We start from the raw sequence: 24,077 nt of genomic DNA, 5'->3' as shown, positions 1-24,077 counted from the left end.
GCCTGGGGAGGGGGCCGTGGCCTGGCCCTTCCCTGGTGTTTTCTGGAGTTCTGTGAGTCAGTCTAGCAAATCATACAACCTGAAGGGGGAGGTACTGGGATCCCTGAGTTTGTAGCCAAGTCGGGCAGAAGTGTGGGGGAGCTGGGGACCCAAGAGTTGGCATCTGAGGTGGGGACAGTCTTGTGGAACTGGTATCATACCTGTGAGGCTGCCCCTCCTTCTGGGGTGGTTAGTGTCAGAACTGAGCTGAAGCCATGGGCACACAGTAGGTGTCAAGAAGGGAAAACACACAAACAAAACCCTCTCAGCCAGGACCTGTGAACCCTCTGAAATCTCAGTGTTAAGCAACCACTCTCGACTTCCACCTCCTGTCTTTCTGGCTCAACCCTTTGTAGATGAAGAACCTAGAATCCTTGACCTGATGCTTCTAAGCCCCTTCGCACGCCCCCGGGTTCAGCCTGTTTTCAGGATGCCTCATGCACAGCAGGTCCTGTCTCCTCACTAGCCCTGCTTGGACGCCTCCTTCCCCTCCGCTTGCCTTCACTCCCCATGACTGCTTCACGTGGCACCTCTTCCAAAGCTCCTGTCAGCTCCCCACGCCCACTTTCAGCTGAGAGACGTCACACCAGGTTTTCAAAGAAAATCAAAGCAACCAGAAATGAATTTCCCCAGTTGCGGCCCCCAGGTGTGTCCACGTCTGTGCCCAGTGTGGCGTGGGATTCTCTCCAAGCTCCTTGCACACCTTCCTGTCTCTTCTCCCTGCCCCCCTTCCCCGGTACCCACCACCTCCTTTTTCTTTCAGCATCTTTGGAGAGATTCTGAGTGGTTTCTGTTTGATGATGACTCATCTTTGTTCAGGTGAAATATTCCTGTCCTATTTTTCTTAATTTATTTTATTTAACTTCTTGCTTTACTGATTCTTTTTTTGTTTGTTTGTTTTTTAATTTGTGCCGGCTCTTAGCTGTTGCATGCAGAATCTTTAGTTGTGACACGTGAACTCTTAGTTGAGGCATGTGGGATCTAGTTCCCTGACCAGGGATCGAACCTGTGCTTCAGCATTGGGAGCTCAGAGTCTTAAGCACTGGACCACCAGGGCTGTCCCTGTACAATCTAAAGAGGATTTGTAAGGGGGTAGACAGAATTGGGTTCCAGGCTACAGGGATTTCTCCCTATGATGCATGACTGTTACTATGAATACCTTCTTTCAATGGGTAACCAATGAGAATAACACAAATGGACCATCCACATTCTCATAACCAGATTCACAACTGTTGCCTCCTAAGAAGACTGCTTCCTACCAGTGTGGCCCCTCATGCAATGGTTAAGTTAGCACATCTCTTCTCCTTCCTGAAGCTGAGCTTCCTGTGTTATACAGAAGCTTCCCACTAGCTAGCTGTTTTTCATATGGTGGGATTATAACAGTCTTTTACCTTCACTTCCTGAATCCAGTCTACATATAGCTAACAAGTTTTTTCCATATTACAAAGTTGACAGTGTTATTTTCTCATTTAAAGTCCTTCAATTTCTTCTCTTTGCTTACAAGACAAATTCAAATATCCAAACCTGAGTCTACATATCCTACAGTGTTTCCTTTTTCTTTACCAAAGGACACATGACTTCCAAATTCATATTGAAATCTACACCTTTCTATCTTTGCCTATGATTTTCCTTTTTCCAGGACTGGCTTCACCACTGTGTGTGCGTCTGCCTCATAAATACTGACTCATCCCTTAGACCATAAATCAAAAACTGACCTCACAGCAAAGATTTCTCAACTTCTCCCCCTGCTCCTACCCCCACACTATAGGAACAGGAACAGCCCTTCCTTCCTTTAAGACCCCTCCTCCTCACTGCAGTGAATAGTGATGAACTGTTACAGTGTGCATCTATTTGATTCAGCTGAAAGCCCCTGCATTCTGGGAGCATATTTTGTTCATTTTGTACCTGATTGTGCCTAGAAACTGGAAATCGTGGGAGCAGAGGAAATGGGTTTCAGGAAGAATGGTGCTGAGCCCAGCTGCCCTGTGCCTGGAAAGGGGGCCAGAAGAGTGCTAGAAACTGACAACCAGGTGATGCCCAGAGGGACCCATCTGACTCCTATCTTTGTGTAATTCCTCTCACTTGAGTGCTTTGCCCAGAAACTTCAAGGATTAGATTACTATACTGGAGTAACATGAAGCAGGAGGATAAGCCACAATTCTGAGTAATGTACTTCCTTTTATTAAGCAGGAGGGACAAACATATTTTCCCCAGAGGCAGATAATTTGGCTTTTACTTAGTGCAGGAAGTATCTTTTTGCTAAGAAACCGTTCATCAGAGCCTAGTGTCAGCAGGTGGGAGCCGTGGGCTCTGATGCTGTAGCATCTCAGTTGGAGGGACCTAAGTGATCATCGCCGGAGAAGGCAATGGCACCCCACTCCAGTACTGTTGCCTGGAAAATCCCATGAACAGAGGAGCCTGGTAGGCTGCAGTCCATGTGGTCGCTGAGTGTCGGACACGACTGAGCAATTTCACTTTCACTTTTCACTTTCATGCATTGGAGATGGAAATGCCAACCCACTCCAGTGTTCTTGCCTGGAGAATCCCAAGGACGGGGGAGCCTGGTAGGCTGGCGTCTACGGGATCACACAGAGTCGGACACGACTGAAGTGACTCAGCAGCAGCAGCAGCAAGTGATCATCACATTTTCCAGATGAGAAAACTAAGGTCTAGAAAAGAGAGGCTACTTGCCAGGGGTCCAGAGGCAAGTGGCATCTCTGGAGCCACAGCCCCAGTTTCCTGACTCTATAATTGGTGTTTTCTCAGTTAATGCTGAGACTCATTAATGACACTCTTTCATGGAGGAAATGTCTAGAGTTCTGAATAATAATCAGAAGAGAAATCAGAAAATAAAAGAAGATTAAAAAGGTGAAATTAAGCAATGTTGTGCTATTTCCTTTTATGGACACTTTTTAATATTATTGCCAAAGTATTTTTGTCATTTTCAACCTAAACCATTTTTTTGTCTCCCTATTTCAAATGCACCTGATGAAGCACCCTCCACAGACCAAGGTACTGAAGACCCCACGACTCTTCACCTCTTCTCAGCTGAGTTCCTTGCTTCCCCGCCCCTGCCGCCTACTTTCCTGGTGATGCAATGGTTAAAGTGCACGTCTAGGTATGATTTACTGCGTTGTCTCCCCAGACAGGTTTTCTCTCTTTTTCTTGCTGGCATGCTGCCCTATTTCCTCTTGATTTCCTCCCTTCTGCAGGGGGATCTGACCATCTGAGCCCTAAGGCCGTGCCACGGTGTCACAGAGAGCTGTTCTCCACCTTCTATCTCCTCCAGTCCTCAGTGTTCTGGGTACTGCAGAGCGTTCGGACCCTCTGACACCCTCCACTCCCCCAGCAGCTCAGCTCTCCAGGGTCGGCGGTGATTGGCTCCCTGAGCTTGCTGAGGCAGGGGCAGTGACGAGGCCCCCGCATTTTGCTGCCTCGCATCCCCTCCAGTCTCTGCCAATGAGCCAGGCCCAGGTACAGAGGCCCCGGGTGCCAGGCACTGGCCCTTGGGTCCCTGCCAGGAGGCACCGCGCATCCGCAGGTGCCCACTCAGTGATTTCTCTGGTTCATTAGCGCCCGGTGATGGGAACACGGTGGGCTGTCAGGGCGCCTCCGGGAACAGGCCCTGGAGGACGAAGGAGAGGCTTCTCAGGCCCCGCTGCCCACAGGAGAGGAGGCGGGTGAGCGAAGCTGAGGGCCCAGGTGGTCCCGGTCTCGGCTCGGGGGACCCCAGGCGGGAGCCCAAGGACCAGGCGAGCGGCCGTCCACCCGCGGTCCCTGCTCTGCGTCGGGCCTCCACGCCTCTCAGAAGCGCCTGGAGCCAAGTGCCTCAGATCCGGGGGGACTGGGGTTCAGCTTACCCAGCTCTGGCATCTCGCTGATGAGGGCGCGGAAGTGCCATGAAGGGACTTTACCTGTATTCCGAGGAGGGACTGGAGTCCGGGTCTGAAGCCTTGGTCCAGCGTCATCTTTCCACAAGACATCCGAGAGTTGTCTGAAGCTGCTTCTGAGGGAGCGAGGGGGCCGCGTGAAGGGACACGCGCGGTGGCGGCCCGGCTCTGCGTCCAACCGGGGCTCAGTCCTCCTGACCTCGGTGTGGTCCTGCTCCCCGCGGAGGGAATGGCCGCTGAAGGTCATCCCCGGGAGGCTGCAGGGAGGGTCCTGGGGCGCTCCTCAGGGAAAGGGTCCTGGGGCCCTCCGCGCGATGCTGGTGCGGGTGCTCCAAATGCCCTACAAGCTTTCCGGCGCAACCGACGCTCAGGGCGGCCAACCGCGGCCCAAAACCCAGAGCCGCCTGTGCGCACGTGGGATGGTGCCTCCCCCAGACCGACCTGAGGCAGAGCGTCGGGGGCTTTGAGGGGCCCCTTCTTGTTCTCACTGGAAGCAGGACCCCGAGACTGGAGTGTATGCAGAAGCGGGCATGCTGGGCCCCGGGCTCCTGAGCCCCTGAGACAGGAGCGATGAGTGAGGCCCCTCGTGGTCCAGCGCGTAAGGCGTGGGAGCACGGGCATTGATGGGAGAAGTCTGGGCACAGAGGAAGAAGGAGAAGAATCCCATCCCATGTTTCTATGATTCTGTCAAAGGTGCTTCTTATTTCCAGGCTCGAGTTATTCTTCATCTGGTTCACACCTCATCTCAGCACTAAGGGGACTCAGTCATGGGTTTCCAAGACCTTGGAGTCTTGTAGGTGAAACAAAGTCGACAGGTAACAGGACTCCCAACTCGTTCACGACTCAAGGACGTCATTCTGTTTCTCTAGGGAGAGAACGAGGGCTCAGAGTGAGGCCTGTCCTGTCAGAGTGGAATCAGTAAGCTCCTCAGAGCAGAGCCTGCTGGGAACAGAGCTGCCAGCACCCGACAGAGAAGAGACCTGCTTACCCAGGGCCACATGCTCCCTGGCTGGCCTGCTGGAGGAGCACGTGGGGAGCAGACTGGGGCCTTTTATGGCCCCAAAACTGAAGAAGAATTTTATGAGATTCTTGTGACTGCTCTCTCTCCTTCCCTTCTTCCCTCCATTTCTATTTTCTCTCCTTTGAAGTAGCAACCATCCTTGCCTTGGACAGTTTCTCTCACAGCTCATACATCCTCCAGAGATTTCACTCAGGGCCCATAATCAGAAATAGCTCACATTACTAGACCCAATGTGGATGTTTATCTCGCTCTAACTTTTCAAACAGGAATCTTGACATGAACTCAATCATCTCCATTTTGACCCTGCAAGAGTGGTAGACTTAATCCCAGGGTGGCAGAAGCACTGGGTGTTGGTGTTGTCATTAAGATTCCCTCCATTTCTTCACTGGACACAGTCATTTCTGACCACCCAAGGACATCTTGGCTGAAACTACAACTTGTGCTTCATGCATGAGTTGAAATTCTTCATCAAGCCCTGGAAGAAAAATCAAAGGTGTTACAGAAGAAATTACACATAAAGAAAAAAAGGTGGAAGCATCTATTTAAAAAACAGCAACTGTCTTTAAAAACTGTTTTTGAAAAACCTTGTTTCATTTTTGGAGATTGAGGAAGTTGATCTTTGACAGGAGAAAGAAGGGATAAAGAAACCCGAAAACAGGGGAAATGGATAGAAACAAGTTAATGTTTGCATTGTCATAACTGAGAAAGAGTTTACAGCATAAAAGACATTTACCAGAGGATAATGCCTAGGCATGATTTTGACCTTGTTTGGCCACAATTTCCTCTTCTGTGAAGTAAGGAAGTTGGCTTTGAGGATCTCTGACAGTTCCAGGCATTGTGAGTCAATGTCTTTCATTAAGAGCAGAAAGGAAGACTCCTACAGTTCAGAATCATGGAGGTTAATGATAATTCTTAGAGACTTATAATTTTAGAGCTGCAAAACCACTGAGAAGTAACCACAAAAAATCTAAATGAATAAGAGTTCAACTTGTGGGCTAGTGATGCATTACTATCCCAGATCCAGAGCTTTTCTTATGCAGACAGTAGCAGTTATAAAATGTAATGAAAGAAGAATGTGGCTCATAAAGAAAAACCATGAAATATCTAGGAGTCAAGTTATAAAAACACTCTGAAGGACCCAGAAAGAAACTTACTGAAGGTAAGTTTCTTAGTACAAAAGGTTGTACTAAGAGGAGGCAAAAACATCTAAAGGGAAATCTAGTTCTTAGACTCAATCACCCACATATTTTTTTTTCTTTAGTAAAACCTGTAATTTCAATGAAGCAATAACATTGTGTTTAACTTGATGGAATAATTTAAATGTTATTTGGTAATAGAGAATCAGTGAGTGTAGCCATGCCCTCTGAAAGAGACTAAAGAGGGAGATTTGATTATTTTGTACTCGAGGAGCTGTGTTATTAATAGCTCAGATCACTTAGTGCTGCCTCCAGCAGAGACAAACAGAAGAGCAGAAGGAACAGAACAGTCTCTGACCAGGACTAGGTAGGTGCCAGGCAGGCTGTGTGGTTTAGGTGCTCTGATGGGTGTATAATATGTGTTCCCCTGTCCTCCCCCGGATGGCCTGCTGTACTTGGATCACCTGGGTGGCCCTGATCATTTTCAATTCTTCCAATCATGTATGAGCTTGTTTCTCTTCCATGCAAGATTAGGTTTCCTAAGAGGACAGAGATGGGAACTCAGACATCAGCCTTCCATATGAAACATGTGGGAGTGAGGGCATGTCTGTGGGCTCAGGAAATTCATAGTGCTGGATGGTGCAAGCAACAGTTCTCAGGTCACTGCTGGGGACTTGTCTGTCATAGGTTTTCAGAAGAGCCTCCATTCAAGGACTGAATGAATGAAGGATGAAACTAACCAGGAATACAGACAGGAGTAGATACAAATACTAATAAATATCTTTGAAGAAAACCAAATGTAATCTCTAAGGGTAGCTATAAATTCCATCTATTAGATGAGCAAGCACACAGCCAAAAGCAAGCCAGAAACAATTTTTGCTATACATATACCATAGGATTAGTGACCTTAAATATACATGGGATTCTGAGAAGTCACCACTTACTGGTGGCTCAGACGGTAAAGCGTCTGTCTGCAATGTAGGAAACCCGGGTTCGATCCCTGGTTTGGGAAGATCCCCTGGAGAAAGAAATGGCAGCCCAGTCCAGTATTCTTGCCTGGAAAATCCCATGGACGGTGGAGCCTGGTAAGCTACAGTCCATGGGGTTGCAAACAGTCAGACACAACTGAGCGACTTCACTTCACTTTCTGAGAAGTCAGCAAGGAAAGATGAATAGAAAAATGGGTAAAGTGTAAGAGATAAAAATAACCAAAAACATTTTAAAAAATGTTCAACCTCAGAAACAATTTTTTTAATATATTAAAACAAAAAAGAAAATATTCCCTCATTCAATTTAGAAAAATTGAAACAATTCTTAAAACCACTAGTAATGAGAATATTGACTGTCAAATATACTGTTTAACATTGTCAGTAAGAGGATAAAGTGGTACAACAGTTTCTAGCATGTGCAATTGGGAAAAACCCATTAAAACTTGAAAAATGCATATATATATAGCCCGTCGCTGCCACCTGCAGTTAGCGCCCCCCCCACCACCACCCGTTGCAGCCGCCTGCACTTAGCGTGACGGAGCAGGGATGGCTGAGAGGAGCTACCCCGCATCTGAGGTCAGGGGCCGGGACGAGAGGAGTTACCCCACATCTGAGGCCAGGGGTGGCGGGCGGAGGAGCTACCCCATGCCCCCATGCCCGAGGCCAAGGGCAGCGGCTGGGAGGAGCAACCCCACACCCGAGATCAGGGGCGGTGGCCAGGAGGACCAACCCCACGTCCAAGGAGCCATGGCTGTGCAGGCGCAGGAGGGCCTAGAGGAGCTATCACACGTTAAAGGTCAGGAAGGGTGGCAGTGAGGAGATAACCCTCGCCAAGGTAAGGAGCAATGGCTGCGCTTTGCTGGAGCAGCCATGAAGAGATACCCCACGCCCAAGGTAAGAGAAACCCAAGTAAGACGGTGTGTGTTGCAAGAGGGCATCAGAGGGCAAACACACTGAAACCATACTCACAGAAAACTAGTCAATCTAATCTCATTAGGACCATAGCCTTGTCTAACTCAATGAAACTAAGCCATGCCCGTGGGGCAACCCAAGACAGGCGGGTCATGGTGGAGAGATCTGACAGAATGTGTCCACTGGAGAAGGGAATGGCAAACCACTTCAGTATTCTTGCCTTGAGAACCCCATGAACAGTATGAAAAGAGGGCACAATAACAGGCTGTAAATGTCAGCCCAAGAGAGCTGTTTACACTCTCTGATCCTAGTTTCCAAATTACAGCATAAAATTTCTATTCACAACAAATTTGAAATTCAGCCTTTCTCCTACTGAACAAGCAAGTATAATAGGAGGGACAAAGTCAGGGAAAAGAGGTGCATAAGACAGAATACTTTCCTGGCAGTGTATTTTGGGGATTCCTGGTTGAACTGAATTATTTCTTCCCCCGGATTGTGATCTCAAGACTTTCTTCCAAAAACAGACATTTTAGTTCTTTCTTTAGGTTCTACAATGCTTAATTTGTGTGACTCTCACACAAGTGTGTGTCTGGGAAGAAAATGAATGGTCTTCATCACATGGTAAACACTTCTGCTGTATGATGGACTCATGTTTGATGGAACTTCCTGAATTAAGTACACTGAGGAATTCACATTTAATGGATCATCCCTGAATTACATTGGAAAGCTGAAGCCTCATTCTATTGTTTTCTTTATTCTGTCGACTATTCTGTCAACATCTATTCAACACCTACTGTGTGCTAGAAACTTTACTGGTAGCTGAGGCCATGGAACCAAAGTCTCTTCTCTTACTCAAGTTGGGTGAATGAAGGATGTCTTCCCAGTGAAGGCCATGTGTGAGCTGAGACTATAAAAAGCGAGTACAAATCAATCAGGGAAAGTCGGAGGACAAGTAGCTTAAGTGTGTTTCAGAGTGAGAAGAACACAATACGGCAGAAAGACGACTGACACTGTGTCAGGGGTTAGTCTGAGAACCAGGCTGACATAAGATGAAACTCGAGAAAGTATGGCCAACCGGTGAAGGACCTGAGACACTAGAGAATTTGTCCTTCATCCTTTTAACAGAGAAACACTGAGAATTTTACATGGAGGTGTGACGAGGGATGGGAACATGGAGAGACTGGGAACTCAGAGGCCACTGAGATTATCAGCAGCGACCACAGCTGCTTCAGAAAGCAGTCTGCTGTCTCTTGTGACGTTAAGCACATGTTGACCATGTGGAAACTCATATGCCAATGGAAACACAGATATCCTTCCACAAAGGGACACAAAACCTCTGTGACTTTTCACACTATAACACCCACACACACACACTCAAAGCTCTTTCCCTCAGTCCATACATTTGTAGACAGAGATTAACAGGTTGGCTTTCCTGGGGCTCAGTGCTAAAGACTCTGCCTGCCAATGCAGGAGACACAGGAGATGTGGGCTTGATCCCTGGGTCAGAAAGATCTCCTGAAAAAGGAAAGGACAACCCACTCCAGTATCCTTGCCTGGAAAATTGCATGGACTCAGTCCATGGGGTCACAGGAGAATCAGACATGATTTAGCAACTAAACCCCACCACCAACAAATGAGGTTGTGGAGAACATCCATTTCAACAGTCACAGGAGCAGAGACTGAGACCTAGGAAAGGCAAGGCCTGTCCAGAGTTAATCAGCTAACGAGTGGTGTGACCAGACTTCCAACTGAAATCTTCCCATCCAGTTCATGACCTCATGCACTCAGAAAGACCCCACAGGACCCGAGTGAACAGTGGCTCTTTTTTCAAAGGACTCAGCGGTGGGGAGTGTCTGTTGCTGCTGTGGATGCTCCGATGCTGAAACTAGACGATGCAGCAGTGTTTCTTCCGACTCTTGCATTCTCCAGGCAGGATGACACACAGGGGGTGTTCTGATACTTGCAGGCACCACCCATTTTCTCACATTCAAGGTTTTTCTTTTTTGCTTTCCCTATAAAGGAAGGGGAGGTGAAAAAGAAACAAATAAATAAGGCATGTGTAACTAAAGCTGCCAGAATTCATCTTATATAGCAAGGAACTCCAAATTACAGTCCACAGGGACACAACTGGCACTCTCCTTGGTTTGGTGTGACCTACAAGCTTAGAATGGTTTTCCGCATTTTTTAAAAATAATAGTAAAAACTGAGAAGGGACCTTAAATTGTTCTAAAGGAAGGTGATCACACTGATTCATTTAAACAGGGTCTATGGGGCTTCCCAGAGGCTTCCCTGATGGCTAAGCTGGTAAAGAATATGCCTACCACTGCAGGAGACATAGGAGATGCAGGTTTGATGCCTGGGTCGGGAAGATCCCCTGGAGAAGGGAATGGCAACCCATTCCAGTATCCTTGCCATGGACAGAGGAGCCTGGTGGGTGACAATCCATGGGGTCGCAAAGAGTGGGCCACAAGCGAGTGACTAAACAACTGGACCTGCTTGGTTAATGAATTCTGAGCGGAAGTGACATTTCCCTTCAGGGCTGGGGCCATTGATCGCCAGCACAAACATCCTGAGAGCACTTTGCTCGGACACAGGACCAGCAGCACCCACGGTGGTGGCTGACTCTCGGGGGTGGGGGGTCTGATCAGAGCCCCCGGGCCTTCCTGGGTTGGCATCATTTGGACAAGAATTAACTTTGGCTCTTTGAAGATGCTAAGATCTGGAGGCGCTGTCACAACAGCACAGCCTGGAGCATACTGTCACCTGAGGAGGGCTGCAGGGAAAATGCAGGACACCCAGTTTCGCTTGGATTGCTGGTGAGCAACACATGACCTTGTAGGATAAGTATGTCCCGAGTGATGCACAGATCACATTTGAGCTAAAGTGTTTGTTGATTTCATGTAATTCAGTAAGTACACTAGTTTTCTGGGATTGTTGAATATTTAATAAAACAAGATCTTTGGGTCAAACCCACTTGGGCTTGAGTTCAAGTGCTCCCTACATTCAATCTGCACTCCTTTGAACAAATTACTTCATTTCTTAATCCCAACTTGTAAAATGGTCTACCCCGTAAATGTTGCTATGAGGAATATATTTGGGATAAGACATTAAAAGTTTCATTGTTTTAGTTAAGGAGGAAGTTCAGTTCAGTTCAGTTCAGGCGCTCAGTCGTGTCTGACTCTTTGTGACCCCATGAATTGCAGCACGCCAGCCCTCCTTGTCCATCACCAACTCCCAGAGTTCACTCAAACTCATGTCCCTCGAGGCGGTGATGCCATCCAGCCATCCCATCCTCTGTCATCCCCTTCTCCTCCTGTCCACAATCCCTCCCGGCATCAAGGTCTTTTCCAATGAGTCAGCTCTTCGCATGAGGTGGCCAAAATATTGGAGCTTCAGCTTCAGCTTCAGCATCAGTCTTTCCAATGAACACCCAGGACTGATCTCCTGTAGGATGGACTGGTTGGATCTCCATGCAGTCCAAGGGACTCTCAAGAGTCTTCTCCAACACCACAGTTCAAAAGCATCAATTTTCCGGCACTCAGCTTTTTTCACAGTCCAACTCGCACATCCATACATGACCACTGGAAAAACCACAGCCTTGACTTCACGGACTTTTGTTAGCAAAGTAATATCTCCGCTTTTCAATATACTATCTTGGTTGGTCCTAACTTTCCTTCCAAGGAATAAGCGTCTTTTAATTTCATGGCTGCAGCCACCATCTGCAGTGATTTTGGAGCCCCCAAAAATAAAGTCTGGCACTGTTTCCACTGTTTCCCCATCTCTTTGCCATGAAGTGATGGGACCAGATACCATGGTCTTAGTTTTCTGAATGTTGCAGTTTAAGCCACCATTTTCACTCTCCTAGTTCACTTTCATCAAGAGGCTTTTTAGTTCCTCTTCACTTTCTGTCAAAAGGATGGTGTGAACTGCATATCTGACGTTATTGTAATTCTCCCGGCAATCTTGATACCAGCTTGTGCTTCTTCAAGCCCAGAATTTCTCATGATGTACACTGCATATAAGTTAAATAAGCAGGGTGACAATAGACAGCCTTGACGTACTCTTTTTCCTATTTGGAGCCATTCTGTTGTTCCATGTCCAGTTCTAACTGTTGCTTCCTGACCTGCATACAGGTCTTGGAAGAGGCCGGTCACGTCATCTGGTATTCCCATCTCGTTCAGACTTTTCCACGCTTTATTGTGATCCACACATCAAAGGTTTTGGCATACTCAAAAAAACAGAAATAGATGTTTTTATGGAACTCTCTTGCTTTTTCAATGATCCACCAGATGTTGGCAATTTGATCTCTGGTTCCTCTGCCTTTTCCAAAACCAGCTTGAACATCTGGAAGCTCATGGTTCATGTACTGCTGAAGCCTGGCTTGGAGAATTTTTTTTTTTAATTTTTAAACTTTACAATATTGTATTAGTTTTTCCAAATATCAAAATGAATCCGCCACAGGAATTTTGAGCACTGCTTTACTGGCGTGTGAGATGAGTGCAATTGTGTGTTCGTTTGAGCATTCTTTGGCATTGCCTTTCTTTGGGATTGGAAGAGGTCAACATGATTTCCTATTATTATTAGCGTTACTGTTAGTCACATGGAAATGATTTGTAAGCCGTAAAGTCCCCTGTAAATGTTTTCTATCACCATTACAATTTATGGGTTTACCACCAACTAGTTAAGAGCAATCATGGGAGGCTATTTTTCACTTCTTTCAGCTTGTCTTTCATTATGTGTAAAATGGAGCAGGTCTCATATGCTATGCTTCTCTCAGATTTGATATTATTCCCTTCAGCACCTCACTGGATGAGAAATCAACTTGACCTTCCCTACTCTAGGCTCCACGGTCATACACCATATCACCCGACCAGTTGCATCTGCCACTTAACCCGATGTTGTGTGGATAAGACACACAAGTAAGAGGAAGAGAAAGTAGAGTAGCTTCATGATGGGAAACGAGTTTACAGAATTCCAAGTAGACCCAGTGTCTGGTGGCACACCTGAATCGGGGCAGGCGATCTGGGAGAGAGTTTGAAGACTTCAGCTGGAAAGAAAGTGCTTTTATCCCAGCAGAGGTGTTCAGCTGGGCCTGGGCCTAATTTGAGGATGTTTCATCTTTGGACACATGGTCCAAGTGTTTGCCTGTCGTAAAGGAAGAGGTTTGCAAGAAGTCAGGGTTTCCACATTGATTCTCACTTCTGCTTATGGCTCTGAGGTTTGGAGCATTTTTTGGAGAGAAATCATAAAACACTGAATTCTGTTAGAAAATTATTCATTTCTTTTTTCACCTTTATTTAATGTCTCTGCTTCTGTCCATTTATCCTTTCAGAATAAACACTCTCAATCCATGGGTTGCAAAGAGTTGAACACGACTAATTGACTGAACAACAACAACCCAACACACATACACCTTTTACAATCGAAAAATGAGAAGGAATTTTCGAAATTAAAACGGTCTTATTGCACTCTCATGATTTTTTTTTTAATTTTTTTGCTAACATTTACAGAGAGAATTGATCCATCCTAAGCAAGCTATTGCACACACCACAATGATGTGAGGCTTCATGGGCTAGAGTATTTCTTAATACAGGTAATTTGTCAATGTAATCTTGAGTGAAAAGCACCATAGGATACCAGATAAGGGGCTTCCCAGATGGCTCTAGTAACAAAGAGCCCACGTGCCAATGCAGGAGATGCAGTTTTGATGCCTGGGTCGGGAAGATCCCCTGGAGACGGGAATGGCAACCCATTCCAGTATCCTTGCCATGGACAGAGGAGCCTGGTGGGTGACAATCCATGGGGTCGCAAAGAGTGGACCACAAGCGAGTGACTAAACAACTGCACCAGCTTGGTTAATGAATTCTGAGCGGAACGACATTTCCCTTCAGGGCTGGGGCCATTAATCGCCAGCATGAGTGTCCTGAGAGCACTTTGCTCGGACACAGGACCAGCAGCACCTACGGTGGTGGCTGATTCTCGGGGGTGGGGGGTCTGATCAGAGCCCCCGGGCCTTCCTGGGTTGGCATCATTTGGACAAGAATTAACTTTGGCTCTTTGAAGATGCTAAGATCTGGAGGCGCTGTCACCACAGCACAGCCTGGAGCATGCTGTCACCTGAGGAGGGCTGCAGGGAAAATGCAGGACACCCAGTTTCGCTTGGATTGCTGGTGAGCAACACATGACCTTGTAGGATAAGTATGTCCCGAGTGATGCACAGATCACACTTGAGCTAAGTTATTTGTTGATTTTATGTAATTCAGTAAGTACACTAGTTTTCTGGGATTGTTGAATATTTAATAAAACAAGGTCTTTGGGGTCAAACCCACTTGGGCTTGAGTTCAAGTGCTCCCTACATTCAATCTGCACTCCTTTGAACAAATTACTTCATTTCTTAATCCCAACTTGTAAAATGGTCTACCCCGTAAATGTTGCTATGAGGAATATATTTGGGATAAGACATTAAAAGTTTCATTGTTTTAGTTAAGGAGGAAGTTCAGTTCAGTTCAGTTCAGGCGCTCAGTCGTGTCTGACTCTTTGTGACCCCATGAATTGCAGCACGCCAGCCCTCCTTGTCCATCACCAACTCCCAGAGTTCACTCAAACTCATGTCCCTCGAGGCGGTGATGCCATCCAGCCATCTCATCCTCTGTCATCCCCTTCTCCTCCTGTCCCCAATCCCTCCGGGCATCTAGGTCTTCTCCAATGAGTCAGCACTTCGCATGAGGTGGCTAAAATATTGGAGCTTCAGCTTCAGCATCAGTCTTTCCAATGAACACCCAGGACGGATCTCCTTTAGGATGGACTGGATGGATCTCCTTGCAGTTCAAGGGACTATTGAGAGTCTTCTCCAACACCAAAGTTGTAAAGCCTCAATTTTTGGCACTCAGCTTTCTTCACAGTCCAACTCGCACACCCATACATGACCAGTGGAAAAACCATAGCCTTCACTACACGGAACTTTGTTGGCAAAGAAATACATCTACTTTTCAATATAATATCTAGGTTGATCATAACTTTCCTTCCAAAGATTGAGCGTCTTTTAATTTCATGGCTGCAGCCACCATCTGCAGAGATTTTGGAGCCCCAAAATATAAAGTCTGGCACTGTTTCCACTGTTTCCCCATCTATTTGCCATGAAGTGATGGGACCAGATACCATGATCTTAGTTTTCTGAATGTTGATGTTCAAGCCAACTTATCCACTCTCCTCTTTCAATTTCATCAACAGGATTTTTAGTACCTCTTCACTTTCTGTCAAAAGGATCGTGTCATCGCATACCTGAGGTTATTGATATTTTTCCGGGCAATCTTGATTCCAGCTTGTGCTTCTTCCAGTCCAGTATTTCTCATGATATACCCTGCATATAAGTTAAATAAGAAGGGTGACAATACACAGCCTTGACATACTCTTTTTCCTATTTGGTACCATTCTGTTGTTCCATGTCCATTTCTAACTGTTGCTTCCATGGCTGCATACAGGTTTCTCAAGAGGCCTGTCACGTGGTCTGGTATTCCCAACTCTTTCAGAATTTTCCACAGTTTATTGTGATCCACACAGTCAAAGGCTTTGGCATAGTCAAAAAAGCAGACATAGATGTTTTTCTGGAACTCTTTTGCTTTTACCATGATCCAGGAGATGTTGGCAATTTGATCTCTGGTTCCTCTGACTTTTCTAAACCAGCTTGACCATCTGTAAGTTCATGGTTTGTGTTCTGCTGGAGCCTGGTTTGGAGAATTTTGAGCATTACTTTACTGGTGTTTGAGATGAGTGCAATTGTTTGTTCATTTGAGCATTCTTTGGCACTGCCTTTCTTTGGGATTGGAAGTGGTCAATATGCTTTACTACTATTCTTAGTGTTACTGTTAGTCACATGGAAATGATATGTGGCATAAAGTCCCCTGTAAATGTTTTCTATTCCCATTACACTTTATGGGTTTACTACCAACTAGTTAAGGCCAATCATGGGAGGCTATTTCTCACTTCTTTAAGCTTCTCCTTCATTATTTGTAATATGGAACATGTCGCATATGCTATGCTTCTGTCAGATTTTATATTATTCCATTTAGCACATCATTAGATGATGAATCAACTTGAATAAACTTCTGTACTCCAGACTCCAAGGTCATGCACCATATCACCCGACCAGTTGCATCTGCCACTTACCCAATGTTGTCTTCATAAGACACACAAGTAAGAGGAAGAGAAGGTACAGTAGCTTCATGATGGGAAAGGAGTTTTCGAAATTCCAAGTAGAACCAATATCTGGTGACTCACCTGAATCGGGGCAGGCGATCTGGGAGAGAGTTTGAAAACTTCAGCTGGAAAGAAAGTGCTTTTATCCTAGCAGAGATGTTCAGAAGGGCCTGGGCCTAATTTGAGGATGTTTCATGTATGGACACATGGTCCAAGTGTTTGCCTCTCATAAAGGAAGAGGGTTGCAGGAAGTCAGGGTTTCCACTTTGGTTCTCACTTCTGCTTATGGCTCTGAGGTTTGGAGCATTTTTTGGAGAAAAATCATTAAACATTGAATTCTGTTAGAAAATTATGCCTTTCTTTTTTTCACCTTTCTTTCATGTCTCTGCATCTGTCCATTTCTCCTTTCAGAATAAACACCCTCAATCCATGGGTCGCAAAGAGTTGGACACAACTGATTGAACAATAACAACCCAACACAAGTACACCTTTTACAATCCAAAAGGAATTTTGGGAATTTAAATGATCTTTTTTCACTCTCAGCATTTTTTTTTTCTTTTTTTTGCTACCATTTACAGAGAGAATTGATCCATCCTAAGCAAGCTCTTGCATAGACCACAATCAGGTGAGGCTTTATGGTCTAGAGTATTTCTTAATACAGGTATTCATTGATCATTGTATTCTTGAGTGCAAAGCACCAAAGGATGCCAGTTAAGGGGCTTCCCAGTTGGCCCTAGTGACAAACAGCCCACCTGCCAATGCAGGAGATGCAGTTTTCATCCCTGGGCCAGGAAGATCCCCTGGAGAAGGGAATGGCATCCCACTCTGGTATCCTTGCCTGGAGTGTCGCAAGGACAGAGGAGCCTGGTTGGCTACAGTCCATGGGGTCACAAAGGGTTTCATGTAACTCAAGTGACTTAGTACACATGCATACCAGGTAAATCATTGATATTTTTTGCATGCCTTCCTTCTCTCCACTTGGTTTTCCTTTATAGTGCTCATATCTCTCTTTTTCTTCATATGTAAGTCTCAAAAGTAACAAGTCTTGTTTTATTATGTTACAGTCTCAGCACCTAGAACAGTTCCTGGCATAGAGCAGGTAGTCAAACATTTGTTTCTATGAATAGGTACTAGTGTGAAGAGTCAACATATAGGTGAATAAATAAATGGATGAATGGAGAGAATGAGGGAGGGAAAAAGAAAAGAAAGGAAGGCTTGGGCATAATCCTTAGGGTTTTGAAGGTCTGTAGAGAGCCCATTAAGTTGCTTTATCCCAAAGTGTTCCCGAGCACAAGCACCCACTCACCCATTCCCAACATAACAGGTCAAAACAGGTCATAATACGTCATGGTCTTTAGCCTTCACTCACGACCTCTCTTCCATCTTACCTGAACTATATGTTCTGACGTTTTTCTCTCTGTCCTGAGGCAACTTAGCAATAAAATGTTTTCACTTTTAATCTTTTGATCAGCATTTGAATCTTTCACTAAGTGGAAATCTATTTTAGTTTAGTGGAAATCTATTTTAGTTTAGTGACATCAACCTAAAAACAGAGCAAGTGTTTGTAGCAAGCTGTTTAAATAAGTCTTACTTAATTCTACAGAATAGCTGTGAGGGTTTTACTTCCTTGACCCCAGCAACAGTACTTTTACAATAATAGAAAGAAAATATAGACTACAGGCAATTGGCCGCCTTTCTCTCTTATACTTTTATACTGAAAGTGATCCTTTACCCTGACTCCCTAATTGTTATGCATATATTCCCACCCCTTCTTCAACTATAGATGTCTCTCTCTCTCTCTCTCTCTCCTGGAAACCTACCTTGCAGATGGCTCCTCTGCCCTTCTCAGGTGGATTTTGGCAGAGACATCTGGGAGCCCCTGTCCATGGCTACATGATTAGAGGCCAGGACAACAAAGGGCGGAGGAAGGAGTGAGTGAGGTCACACAGGATGCCTCCTGATCCCCGTTGGCAGGAGTCATCCTGGCGGAGAGGTGGGGGGACCAGCCAGACTCGTTGGCATTGTTGCCACCAAAATCTTGGTTTTCTCTGCCCACTGGAGCCAAATAAAATTTTCAGAGACAGAGTTTGGGGCAAACAGAAAGATGGCTTTAATCATTAAGCCGGCAGAAGGGAGAACACAATAGGTTCCTGCCTCAAGGAGCCTGTCTCCCCTCCATCGGGAATCCAGGGGATCAAACAGTCGGGGCTCACAGTCATGTGTTGGAGATATGGAACAAAAGGTGTAGGGGTCCTGAATTCTCTCTTTTTGCACTGTTTGGAAACAGTCACTAGGCCAGTGTCAGGTAGCTTGGTATTTGGGTCTGGCAGTTGGTCCCGGTGCTTGGGTCCATTGTCCTTTGGGGATTTCCTGGTGACTTTCTGCCTGTAATACAAAAGGGGGAAAGAAAACCACTAGGGGTGGACTCCAAAGAGAGTGCACCATAAAGTTAAGCATCAACATGAGGTTAAAATAGAGCAAAGAGAGGTACCAAACTACAAGGGGAGGTTTATGATGCCATAAAGTTAAGTTCAGGACGTGGTTAGAATAAGTTAAAGAATCATTGATGCAGAGTGTGGCTCCTGCAGAGTTAGAGGGCAACAGGTACAGATGTAGTTTGCATAATACGTTAGTCTTCTGAAAAGAAGAAACTTAGTTATCAATGCAGACTGTTGATTGTCAGCAAAGTAATGCTCAAAATCCTCCAAGCTAGGCTTCAACAGTACATGAACTGAGAGCTTCCATATGTACAAGCTAGATTGAGAAAAGGCAGGGGAACCAGAGATAAAATTGCTAGCATATGTTGGACCATAGAAAAAGCAAGACATTTCCAGAAAACATCTACTTCTGCTTCATCGACTATGCTAAAGCCTTTGACTGTGTGGATCACAATAAACTGTGGAAAATTCTGAAGGAGATGGACTACCTGACCTGCCTCCTGCAAAACCTGTATGCAGCTCAAGAAGCAACACTTAGAACCAGACATGGAAAAACAGATTGGTTCCAACTGGGAAAGTAGTAAGTCAAGGCTGTATATTGTCACCCTGCTTATTTAACTTCTGTACAGAGTTCATCATGTGAAATGCCAGGCTGGATGAAACACAAGCTGGTTCGGGATTGCTGGGAGAAATATCAATAATTTCAGATTGCTGATGATACCACCTTTATGGCAGAAATTGAAGAGGAACTAAAGAGCCTGTTGATGAAGGTGAAAGCAGAGAGTGGAAAAAGCTGACTTAAAATTTGACATTCAAAAAACTAAGATCATGGCATCTGATACCATCATTTCATGGCAAATAGATGGGGAAACAGTGGAAGCAATAGATGACTTTATTTTTTAGGCTCCAAAATCACTGCAGATGGTGATTGCAGCCATGAAATTAAAAGACACTTGCTCCTCATAAGAAAAGCTATGACCAACCTAGACAGCTTATTAAAAAGCAGAGACATTAGTTTGCCAACAAAGGTCCATCTAGTCAAAGCTATGGTTTTTCCAGTAGTCATGTATCGTTGTGAGAGTTGGACTATAAAGAAAGCTGAGCACTGAAGGATTGATGCCATTGAACTGTGGTGTTGGAGAAGACTCTTGTGAGTCCCTTAGACTGCAAGGAGATCCAACCAATCCATCCTAAAGGAAATCCGTCCTGAATATTCTTTGGAAGGACTGATGCTGAAGCTGAAACTCCAATACTTCGGGCACCTGATGGGAAGAAGTAACTCATTTGAAAAGATCCGGATGCTGGGAAAGATTGAAGGTAGGGGGAGAAGAGGATGACAGAGGATGAGATGGTTGGATGGCATCACTGACTTGATGGACATGAGTTTGAGTAACCTCTGGGAGTTATTGATGGACAGGGAGGCCTGGCATGCTGCAGTCCTTGGGGTCACAAAGAGTCAGATATGACTGGGCACCTGAACTGAACTCTAGCATATGAGATCTTAGTTCCCTGGCTAGGGATTGAACCCATGCCCCTTGCATTGGCAGCTGGAGTTTTAACCACTGGACCACCAGGGAAGTCCCTGCTTTTAGTTTTTGTAGCTGCACTCGATGGGGGCAAGAGGTAGAGACAGTTTGGGTCTCACCCCTGAGTAAGCATGAGAAATGAGACCCAGGACCCAGGTGGAAAGGCTGGCCTTGGACCAGAGCATGAGTCCATTTGGCTCAAGAGTGACATGGGAAAGCCATCATCTTCCCGGTGCTGAAATGACACAAGCATTCCTCCCATGCAGGAGTCCAACATGACACCCAGAAATGTTATGGCAATAAAACATCAACAGATAAAAGAATGCAAATTAAAATTAAGTAGAAATTAAAAACTGAAATCCCAACAAAGAATATGATCAAAATTTCATATAAACAGTACCACCAAACCACACTTAATGGCAGATAAACGTTCCACGATAATAAAACAAACCAAAAATAAAGGATAAAAGGGATACAAGATATATGAGGTGTAAGACTGAGTCCCAAATACAACCTTCGAGATGAAGAAGAGTTGGCAGATGCACCATGGGCATTTCTGTGAAAAAAGAAATATAAAGTTGAGTAAAATGTTGACAGCTGTTATCATTTTTTTCCTCCATTAAACATACACAGGTTTGTCTCTTTTGAGCTGCTAATTTTAGGCTCAAGACATGATTTTAAGCTACTGCTGTATGGATATCCTGTTGCAGCTGTAGCAAATTGCCACAAGCTACATGGCTTAAAGGAACACATACTTGTTATTGTGGTTCTGAGGATCCAAAGTCCCAAATGGATCTCATTGGCTTCAAATCACTGTGTCAGCAGGATGCTGTTCCTTCTGGAGGCTTCCTTCCTTCTAACTCAGAGAAGCTGCCTGCCCTCCTTGGCTTATGGCCTCTGCACATCAGTGTGAGCTGATGAGAGGCTGGTTTAGCCTCTCAGCGTGCATCTCTGACACTGGTCTGCATCCCTCCTCCACATCTAAGGGTCCTTGTAATGAGATGGCATTGGGCACAGCCAGATACTCCATGTTATTTCCCTATCTTAAGGCTGAATGATTAGGTACCTTAATTCCACCTGTGCTGTAATTCTTACTTGTCATGTGTCTGCCCTTTCAGGCTACTGAAACAGAAACACCATAGGCCAGGTGGCTCTTTTTTTGCACTTTGTTTTTTAACTGAAGGATGATTGCTTTATAAAATTTCGTGGTTTTCTGTCATAGAAAAACAAGAATCATCCATGGGTTCACCCATGTCCCCTCCCTCTCGAAATTCATACCATCTCCTTCCCCAACCCACACTCTAGCTGGTCTCAGAGCCCCTGTTTGAGTTCCCTGAGTCACACAGCAAATCCATGCTGGCTATCTATTTTACATGTGGTATTATAATAAGGGCTTACTAACAACAGATCCTTATTTCTCAGTTTTGGAGGCTTGGAGCTCCACGATCAAGACAGAGCAGGTGGCTGGTGGTGGGTGGTCTCCCTGTGTCGTCAGAGGGCACAAGAGGTGAGCCATCTCTCTGGGGTCTCTTTCATAAAGGCCCTCATTCCACCCAGGAGGGTCCCACCTTCATGAACAAATCACCTCCCAAAGGCCCTGTCTCCTAACACCATCCCCTTGGTGACCTTAGCTTGCACTGAGGGAAGAATTAGTGCAAAGACTGGAGAGCTGCTCACACATACAGTGTGCACCAGCAAAGCTCTTTGTTTAACTAGCAAACCCTCTGAAGAAACTGCAAGCAGGCTGAGGTCAGCATGCTCACCCCGCCCCTTGAGGTCTCTGTGTTCTGTGCTGTGTTGCCTTCATTGAATTGTGCTTTCCACAGGACTTGTTTTTCCATAGCATCTAGTTGCATCATATCATGTACACACAGAGATGATTTGTTGATGACAATTTGTGAAGCAATGTCTCGTCTCAATGCCCAGCACTTACAGGAATAGGACTATCCATGCCTATAGAGATCTTACAGCCCAAAAGGGAATCAGAAGTGTATCCATGTGCACACAAGGCAGGAGTAAGAAGCACAAAACAAATGGAAGTGAGGGCTGCAGGGGACAGAGGAGGGGGGTTTCCTCCTGGAGCGGGGGCGGGGGCTTTCCTATGGGACTGGTGTGCTGGTGATTCTGGACCCCTGGGGTGCATGTTTGAGGGGAGACGCGGGGCAGAACAGGGTGCCCTGGGCTGGGAAGCAGGAAGGACAGCAGACAGAGGGGCTGGGTAAGGTCAGGCCCCAAAGGAACAGGGTCTACACCCCTGGGAGCACAGAGGACCCCACCACAATTCCCCAATGGTTCACGTGGGCAGCTCAGAGAGCATCCTCAGGGACTTCAGAATTCGCTTGGGATCAGACACCACACAACAACATCAATGACCAGTGGGCAAGATTCTTTAACTTTGAATAAATTTTATTCTGGTTTAAATTTTAGATGCTCTGTCGAAGGGTGCAGTTTCCACATCGGTCCTGGCTGCGTCTTTGCCTTCTTTTACCACCTCCTGCAGCATTTTACTTGGGCTCCAAGACAGGTGCCAATCTGTCTCATGTTTCCAGAGCACTTGATCGGCACACAGATGCCTATATTCCTACAGCAGCTTAGAGGAATCTTACGCATTGAGTAAATCCTAAAAAGAGAAGAAAGAGGGAAAAACGTGTCAGCAGGAAAGCAGCATCTCGAGAAGGCCAGCTGTGTCCCCTCTGAGTGAGGCCCTGGGGCTTTCTGTGCTGAGATGCGGACACAGCCTCCTGACAACAAGATGTGAGTCCAGGACCCCGTGGACCAGCTTCCAGACAGATACTGACCCTGCCCAGGTTCTGGTGGACCCTCCGTTTCCAGAACCAGAGGCTGAGGGACTGGGGCATGTGAACCCCGGTTGTGTGCGGGATCAGCTCCACCACGAGGGCAAAGACCAGGAAGCTCTGCTACATCCACCTTCCCGCCCAGAGTCAGAAGCAGCCCGCAGGGGTCTTTTTTCACAGTTTAGTTTTCCAACTCATGGAGTCAGTCAAGTAGTGGAGCTGAGATACAAGGAAAAGATGCAGCTGAAAGTGTAAGAACTGTTTAAAGAGAACTTACTCTCAAAGCAACTTACAGCTGACAGTGACAATGGTTCAGAAAAAAAAGTTTTGTATCATCGTCTCTACTGACTCAGAACGCTCTCAGCGCTGGTGCAAGTCAGCCCCTCTCCTCCTCCCTTTGTGGTTTCCTCCTGACTAGCCACCTTCCCGTCTTCCTCACAGGCCTTTTTCTCTTTTGGCCACAAGACACCTCTGGTTCCTCTCTAGCTCCCTGTCCAGGGATAGAACCCGGGGCCCGGGCACTGAGAGGCCACATTCCTTACACCCCTGTCCTCTCTCCCTGCCACTGTGCTAAGAGTTGGGTTCATAAACAACACTCATCATACAAGGCCTTTTCAACTTGATTTTGACATCTAATCAGTTGTCTCAGGTCTCAGTCTCTGCATCCTCTCCCTCCCTCCCTCCCTCCTTCCTTCCTACATATTTTCATCCTATTTCCGGAAATATCAAAGGTAAGATGAAAATCAGACAGTCGATCCTGCACACTGCTTTGGATGTGCTGCCTCCCAGCTGTGGAGAGAGGGTCGCATCGTCAGCGACGTGTCCTGGAGGACCTTCCTGCTGAGGAGACTCAGCACGGAGCGTCCCAAGGGCAGCTCCCAAAGCCCAGGCTCGGCCTGACTCTCCTCTGGACTTGTCTGGTCACCCAGAGCCGCCACCCTTCAAATAGAAAGATTTATAAAGCAGCATTCTGTGCTTCTGTCATGGGACAAAATCAAATTTCTTGCTTTTATGAAAAAGAAAACAAGGAGAGTCACTTAACAGAGGCATCTTCTATTTCCTCCTCATGAGACCAATGAGGAGATGGGCTCAGAAGCTTGACTCGCTAGAGTGGCTTAGAAACAGCCAGGAATTT

The 24,077-nt window shown here is 46.0% G+C and overlaps 3 long non-coding RNA genes across 3 annotated transcripts; 2 read left to right on the top strand and 1 right to left on the bottom strand.

Annotated features, from left to right (window-relative positions):
- Positions 1–2,931: 2,931 nt before the first annotated feature.
- LOC133239817 (uncharacterized) lies at positions 2,932–21,436 on the bottom strand. Its single transcript, XR_009733980.1, has 6 exons — positions 20,903–21,436; positions 17,572–20,703; positions 7,027–9,999; positions 5,684–5,824; positions 3,954–5,425; positions 2,932–3,664 (listed from the first exon to the last, which is right to left on the bottom strand). It is a non-coding gene; the product is annotated as an uncharacterized LOC133239817 (long non-coding RNA).
- On the top strand, positions 5,818–8,723 carry LOC133239826 (uncharacterized). Its single transcript, XR_009733994.1, has 2 exons — positions 5,818–6,109; positions 8,533–8,723. It is a non-coding gene; the product is annotated as an uncharacterized LOC133239826 (long non-coding RNA).
- Positions 9,987–23,282, top strand: LOC133239822 (uncharacterized). The gene is made up of 2 exons (XR_009733990.1): positions 9,987–14,157; positions 22,575–23,282. It is a non-coding gene; the product is annotated as an uncharacterized LOC133239822 (long non-coding RNA).
- The last annotated feature ends 795 nt before the right edge of the window (positions 23,283–24,077 follow it).

Source organism: Bos javanicus, chromosome 27 (genome assembly GCF_032452875.1).
Source record: "Bos javanicus breed banteng chromosome 27, ARS-OSU_banteng_1.0, whole genome shotgun sequence".
Lineage (NCBI taxonomy): Eukaryota > Metazoa > Chordata > Mammalia > Artiodactyla > Bovidae > Bos > Bos javanicus.
This window is presented reverse-complemented; position numbering and strand designations above follow the sequence as displayed.